Below are 8126 nucleotides of genomic sequence, written 5' to 3'. Positions count from 1 at the left end.
TTTCATGCTTACAATTTGTCAGCCATCCTCTACCCAACTCATCTTTGCCCAGGTTTATCCAGGGTTAACCGAAGGAGGATGAGTTCCCTTTTGAGTCTGACACCTTCCAAGTCCCTTCCACCATTCCAGTGAGTTTTTCCTACTGTCACCCTTGCCAATGTCATTTGGCTTATTTATCAGTTGTCACAAGGTGTTAACGTTATTATGCACATGTATATAAAATGTGTATATACTCTATATACATATATATATATATATATATATATATATATATATATATATATATATATATATATATATATATATATATATATATATATATATATATATATTGCATTATTCTCTGCACCTTACATGTTATTTGCAGTTTGGATTGGATTATAAAGTGAATTTCATTGGTGAGTACTATATTTTTTGGTGACAAAGTATAATCTAATCTTTACAAAGCAGTGACCAGAAAGGAAGACCTGGATGAGGCTTTGGTCCCCATGATAGTTAGAGACACACAGCCATTTAGCATAGTTGAGGATAAAAGCTTCAGGGACTTGGTAGCAAAATTGGATTCAACTTATATTCTCCTAACTAGGAAGGTATGTGTGGTGACATGGATACATTATGAGAGTAGTATTAAAAATATATATAATTATTTTCTTCCTTCCCTTTAGACTGTAAAGGCCATGGTTGAGGCCAAATGCCAATAAGAGAAAGAGAAGGCCAAAGCTGAGGTCCAGAAAATTCCTGCAATGAGTTTGTCAGCAGATATGTGGACATCTCTTAATGTGGATGCCTTCTTGGCTGTGACCTGCCATTTTATAGATGACAACACATTTCTGAAGTCTACACTACTTGGTGTTGTGAAATTCCTGCAGGCGCATACGGCTGAAAATTTGGCCTGTGTGAAATCCTCTCTTATGGAAGAATGGGGAATAAAATAAAGTCACATGTCTGGTTACTGATGGCACATCTAATATGATTGCCTGTGGAAATAGCTGAAGCTGCCTCATGCGCTTCAAAAAAAAAGAAACTGAGGTTGAAACAAGGTGTTGGAGCGATTAGTAGAACTCAGGGAGCCTGTGGGGGCAGATTTGGCGGGTTTACAAACTGATATTCCTGCGCTGATCTCTGATGTGTACAGTAATGTATGTGGGTGCCGGTCTATACTGTATTCTTTTCACAAGGCAACTGTGGAGCTGTCAGACCTCAGTGGCAGGCATAATCATATCCCAACACATTTCAGACTAAAGGATTTGAACTCCCTGGCACTGCCAGACACCTAACTGGCTATAATTTGATGGGGAGGATGCAGGTTGTCTGCATGCCTCTGGAATTGCTTCTTTGACCTATTCACACAGCGATCGAGAGCCTTACACTAATGCCAGAGTCCCTCTGATTTCATACTTTTCTCTGCATTGTCCAAGATTTGTAAACAAGCACAAATCCATGGGCAAAGTTTTGTAATCAAGAACACACTCTCATGTACTTGGAACATGTCTTAGCAGATTGTGATTTACAAGCAATGTTATAAGCAACACAAGTTCAAACAGGTGGTTTGTTGACAAGGGGTCATTCATCAAACAAAACCCACATGGCCCATATGGGGATCGAACCCATGACCTTCGCGTTATTAGCACCACGCTCTGACCAACTGAGCTAATCGGCCTTTCTCCGTTCATTTCGCAGTTTTTGGTGCAGCACTGAAGGGAACCTTTCCATGAAATTGTAGACTTGGTGTCAACGAGATTACGGCCACTTTTTCGACCGAGCATAGGTGAAAGTTGACACTTATTGTTCCCTCTGACAAATGGTTATTCTGTAGCCAACTTTTGAATTAAACTTCAAAAGCAAATGTGGAGAAGCTTTTGTTAAAGAGCAATTCAGTGCAGTTGTACACAGTGACGAAATCATCAATTGCAAAGTCCACTGAGCTTTATTGCTGCGAGTTACATAGTGCTGTCTATTACACCATGAAATCTGCCATAACAACAAAAATGTAATGTCTGATTCTGTGAGCCAAGGAATATAAACCTTTTAGGGACATATTTAAAATATCAGATTTTCTGCCTGAGCACAGAGTAGGCATTTTTTTCTAGCTTTAACCATACGTCCTCTTTCTTTGGAAATCTGTGTCATTGCTGCATGAATAAGCAGAAAGATTTTGAGCAATTTTTTGTCTGGGTCTAAGGGGCAATTTATTCAAACCAAAAGATGCTATTTTAGCTAGTTTGTCAAATGAACATGTCAAACCTACAGAGACAATGTGTCTAGCTACAGAGCTCTGCAAGGTTTAATTCTTGGAAGTATTTGAAGCCATAGAAAGTTATTCTGTAAGCATTGCTTAACTCAATAAAAAGAGACAGTTAGAGCCAATGGCTGCCAGATCTAACATAGCTCACATTTTATAGTGTTTGCATAGCATATCAGAATCTGCAAGAACTATTCCTGTCATTTCAGGAATAAGCTTTTTTGACTTCACAGCTAGATGAAATATTTAGGGTGGATGCAGGATTTGGTATGATCTCCTAGAGAATTGCCATTCCACTGTGTCTTCAGCTTTTGTCCGATCTGCAAACAAGTCCCACTCTAGGAGAACTAGGTCAAGTGGTAGAGTGCTCTTTTAGTATGTGAGTGTTAGTGGGATTGATGCTCACATTCTCAAGTCTAGAATTTGTAGTTTTTTTTCTATGATGAAATCCTTTCTGATAGCAAATGTTTTCGGGACCTGCTAATACGCTTATGCCATGCACACATTACGTGACTTTTGAAGTTTTCAAATTGATGTATGGCTCACACTGCACAACTGTATGTCTTGGAATCTGGAAAGCTTAATTTGTGGTATCTCAGTGGCAGACATAATCAGTGATAAACCACTGATATGTCAACTGGTCTTAACACAGACAGATTTAACTTACTCTGTTGAGACTGTGTCTAACTTAAACCTTTCCTTCAAATAGAAGAGATCCTTGTTGCAGAGGTAATGTTTTTACCTTTATATGGTTTTCCCACTCATAGTCATGCAACACACAAATGCAAACCTCTCACAGACTGTCTCACACACATCCAGTTATTCATCTGAACACATGATGTTTCTGTCTCTGTACCGCTATTAGTTATGCAATGGTTCCTCAATACTAGCACTAACTGAACAGGGTTCTGTATAAATATGATCTTTATAACAGCTGCCATAACAGCAAAAATGTAATGTCTGATTCTGTGAGCCAAGGAATTATTATTGATATTGTGAATATTTAATAACCTCCAATGCCAGCAAATTAAATTTCACAATATTGTGAAAATTGTAAAGGATACTTTATTCATGTCCTCATTGCTAAAGATTGTATCGCTTTATCACAGCGATACGCTAGTTAGCTAGCTAACAGTTGAGGTCAGCGAGTGTGAAACTCGGGGCTATAAACCATTCCTTGTGGAACCATTTCATTGTTCAGCTTTCAACTTTGATCGTTTAGGTGCTGGTAGTTTGTTAGCTAGCTAACTGTTCAGCAATAGAAAACCTACTTTTGTATGATTTAGAGACCCAAATTCACAAACCTGTGGGTTTTCAAATGTATCGTTCTCTCTAAATAAGCAAAATGAGTTAAGCCATTACTACAGCTATCGGACTGTTTGAACTACAATATTCGACTGTTCATTTATTGTTAATTAGATTAAATTAACTTTCATAAACATTCTGTATTAATAGAATGTAGTTTGTAATGACTGATTAACTGTGTATATTCAACATGAAGCTATTCATATAACGTTTCAAGTTTGGTTTATTTGTAACATACATTTATTTGCCACTTTCATTTTTAGGCTGTAAAATGAAAGCTCCTTGCTCACAATCATTGCTATAGTTTGATCAAATTCAGTTATATATATAAACTCCCTATTCAATGGGAAGAAACCAGTTCATGTCATTGTGAATTGCTGGTTCTGTAATCAAAACACTGAGGTTCCATATGAGAACAGAAACTGCTGAGACTGTCCATTCTGTGTGCAGTACAATGGCTTCTAAGAGGTATTGCTGTATTTGAGACATGGTGAGGACATATTTTAGTGAAAGTCTTCCAATGATGCACCCTTACCTGAACCATTTTATGCTGTTGCTGCTGTTAAAAAATGCAGAATGGTGATTATAACGAACCGATCCTTGCACAATATATGGAGCACCTCAACCATGGGGTATCAGCTGGTGTCCCTGTGCTTGATGCATCCAAGACTCAACCAGACACTGAAGATCAAGCAGCTGGCTTCCTTCACTCCCAGAGAGGAAGTAGGTTTTCCATTTGAACTGTTGCCTTCTTAGTTAAGACGTATGCATTGTTGATTGCAGTGCCAGAGCTGTGAAACTGTGCAAGGTAATGCATGTCCAGTGCTGGACTTGGGCAAAGATTGTGAGTGGGTCTTCAAGGGCAAACAGGATCTGATGGCCCACATGTAGTTTGATATTATTCCTAAATAACTAAGTTTACATGGCTATTTGAAAGAAGCTGATCATGTAAGCAGCAAAGACAGAATATCATTCTCTGACTAAGGATTTAGTTGACTCATGTTTAACCCAACTAAACTGTGGTCCTGGCTGATTTTAGTTGGACTATTGAGCCACTGACTCATGCACAGAGTTTTCTGAGTATTTTGCAGTTTCTTACTGTACTGAGTTCTTACTGAGTATAACGTCAACTTTGATATATTTGTTTTCTTTTCACCGAACAAAGCCTTCAACTTTGACTGTGGTGACATGAAATCCAGATCTGCAGAGTGTTTTTTCAGTAACGCATCTTTTGCCTGTGCATTTTGATTGCAGTGTTAGGAGGTCATAACTGCTGATCAGAACTTTGGACAAGAGGGCTTATCCTCATGGCTCTCTGACTTTCATGTACAACAACAAACAATATTTTCTTATTTATTTTTTTCCAGTTGTAACAAACCGTTCTGCTGTTTTTTAACTTCTGTCAAATTTTTTAATGGTTGTACAGGACAATTACGATGGAAATTGAGGTGTACAAGTGCCACCTTGAACAGACCTACGAGTTGTGCGGGCCTGTCAGACAGCTAAGCAGTATGACATCCAGCACCAGAACCGACAGCTGCGGGCCCTGCTTTTCAACCACCAGCTCAGATGCAGCCAAGATGCAGACAAAGAATTCATTAAGGTGAGTAATTATTGTCAATGGTTGTCTTAGAATGGTGCTAAAGTGCTTAAGATAGTTTTTGGCGATTCTATAGCCAAGAATTCTCAAGATCACATCTAGCTGCATTCCTGTTGGGTGTGAATGACAGTTGCTCCTTCCCAGTTGATGCAAAGTGACGATAGAAAAAAAGGCGTACACGGAACTGGTAGTGAACACTGTCCTTCAAGTGCATATAAGTGCATACAGTGTTTGAGCCTGCAATCCAGTTCATTACCCTGTCCAACAGGCTCCCAGGTTCCCCTCCACATCTTCCTTGTCAGAGATAAAAATTGATATAAAAAAATGGATACTTGAATACTTTTGGTTACTTTTTTGTTCCTGGCTACCATGCTTTTTAAAGCATTGATTATTTCAAACATTGATTTATCTAAGATAAGCAAAGACCTGTTCTCTCTTGCTGCATTTTGTGGGTTTTTTTGGTTTTTTTTTGTTTTGTTTTCTTTCCAAATGAAGCTGTTGTTTTCATTTTTGGTGGGTTTCATACTATCCACACCAGCTTCCAGGTTTCTGTCCTTTTACATACCAAGCAATCAGCTTCCTTTCTCTTTGCTACAGAGCACCTCTTTTCTGTCCACACCTGCTTGGCTGGTAGCTCTCAGAAGCCTTGCCTTCCTCGCCTGTGCTTTTCTGGTTGCGGTGGCCATATGTGGGTCTGGATGTGACTCTGGAGACACATCCTCTCTCCACAACAGCCCGCACACTCTCAGCGGGGGAATCATCCCACCCAAAGAAGCCCACCAAAATGACACTGAAGCCAAAGCAAAGAGCATCACCAAAACTGCAAATGTGGAATGACCTGGTGGGTATTCTGCCAGAGAGAGGCAATAGAGAATATCAAGCTGATCTGGTAGTCTGGAAGCAACCACCAGATGGCTGTTGCTTCTGTTGCCCTTTTGACTTCCATCAACATCTACTCAGGCAGTAAAAAGAAATGGTGTACTGGGAGGTAGTAAATCTTGCTAATCAGTACTTGTTTTTGGCCTGTGAAAATACAAACAAACAATACACATATTCAAACACTTCTGAACTACAATTGCTTATCAGGATTTACACAGGCTTATGTTCTTAATAGCTCTTTGCTTACAACTTCATCAAAGCGGTTTTGTTCTACAGTATGTGCAAAGTCTACTTTCCCACACAGTTCACATGAGTCTTGATTCGTCCTGCTGGTTCTTCATGTCTGTGAATGTGAAAAATCAAACTTTTTTGCTTGGCTTCAAGCAGTGATCCTTTGATTGTATCATTCATGATTCATTTAGGATTACAACCAAGTGGTTCAATATCCAGCCAGAGGTGTACTCAAGTGAGGTAATAAAATGAAATTATTAATGTAAATAATATGATGGCAGGAATTGTAAAAGACCAAATTAGGCTTCAGAAGTAAGCAGGAAGTGAGAATGACCAAATATGGCCTCTGTGGCAAGTCCAGGATTGAGGCCAGGATACCACCTAAAGATACAATTTTAATAAAAAATGGTTTTGTAACTTGATGAAAATGTATAAATATTGAACCCACCTGAGACTGTTAGACATTCTGTGGTCAATACCTCGTCTGTATGCAACATTGAGCTCAGAATAAAGATGGCACCGGCTATTCCCTTCAATTAATTACTTTATTTTCTATTTAAAGTGTACTTGAGAAAAGGACTGGAAAGTGGGAAAAATCTAGGAACCACACAAGAATGTCTGGAGATAAAAATTCAAGGCTGCATAGCCATACCTTAATGTGAGAGATCCTCCATTTCAGAGTCTGCTGTGTGAGAGTCCTGTGCCTTTTTTCTCTAGCTTGGAATAGGACTGTTGCTTCTGCTTCTTAAGGTTTTCAATCAACAAGGACGGTGGCTCCACCTGCAATGAACCATGAGCTTGTTATATTGAACTGCACAAGACAGTAAATTAACTCTTGTATTCATTCTGTATGAAGTGCGCCTCACTTGAGATGTCAGCCAAAGTTTAGCAGTAAATATGGTTATCTGCAGTTAAGTGTGTTGCTATTGAAAGACATCTTCAGCTAAAAATAAGTCTTCCTTGACCCTAATCCACCAAGCCCAGATACAACACAGACATGCATGTGCTGTAGTTGGCTTCAAAACATTCAATGAACTTGTCAGCAACATGGTCCAGATTCCTGCAGCATGTGACATGCGTCTGCACGCATCCTGCCCCCACAGTCTCTGCCTGGCTCCCCCCACCCTCCTCCACCCCCAGTTTGCTCTCTCATCCTGCCCACCAGCAGCTAATGTCCGCCGCCGCAGCGCAGCACCTCCCACTGTATGCTGCATGCTCCTCTGTGTGCCTGTGGTAAAACCTCGCCAAGTTTAGTGTTCTAGCCACTGCACTCCCCTCCCCAACTCACACATCAATCTCAGAGGCAGATGGATTCCTGTCTCCCAGCCGCATCCCAACTTTTTGACCTGTACACATACTTGGATAAATGTTCTCTGTGAATACAAAACAGCAACATTTGTCTAGTGTACCGGAGACCTCTTGGAAGTTTTGTAGACAGATGAGGCCGGGCTGTGCTAGCTGAGAGAGACGATATTTGAGCTTGAATCCGACTAGCACATGCACAGAAGCATAGGGTATTATGAAGGCTCTGCATGATATCGTGACCCAAGGTTGAGCTTACAGTAGGTGGCCATATTGCCTCATATCAAGGGCAGTGTACGTTGGAAGACCATAGCAGAGACGTGTGACCGAACTATGTGCACGAGCGCATAACATGCCGCATTCCTTGTTTTCTCCCATTTTTGAGTGAAGCTAATTGATAGTGCCATCTGCCATCTCCTTTTAGAAAGGCAGTGCAGTGCCTTGGCTGTTGATGTGAGTTGTTTTGTCAAAGGAAAGAATTGAAAATGTGAGCGGTGATCTCCATGTAATACTTAGGCTTTAATGCCCTTTACCACTCATTCAGTGCTTGTCTGTGTTTATGTTTTC

At 40.0% G+C, this 8126-nt stretch overlaps 1 non-coding gene across 1 annotated transcript; it reads right to left on the bottom strand.

The window, feature by feature from the left end:
* Nucleotides 1–1586: 1586 nt before the first annotated feature.
* Nucleotides 1587–1660, bottom strand: trnai-aau (transfer RNA isoleucine (anticodon AAU)). Its single transcript has one exon. It is a non-coding gene; the product is annotated as a tRNA-Ile (tRNA).
* Nucleotides 1661–8126: the final 6466 nt, after the last annotated feature.

Source organism: Electrophorus electricus, unplaced genomic scaffold, assembly GCF_041902795.1.
Source record: "Electrophorus electricus isolate QZ-2024a unplaced genomic scaffold, ASM4190279v1 Scaffold34, whole genome shotgun sequence".
NCBI classification, from domain to species: Eukaryota; Metazoa; Chordata; class Actinopteri; order Gymnotiformes; family Gymnotidae; genus Electrophorus; species Electrophorus electricus.
Note: the sequence above shows the minus strand (reverse complement) of the source record. Positions and strands in the feature narration are given on the sequence as shown.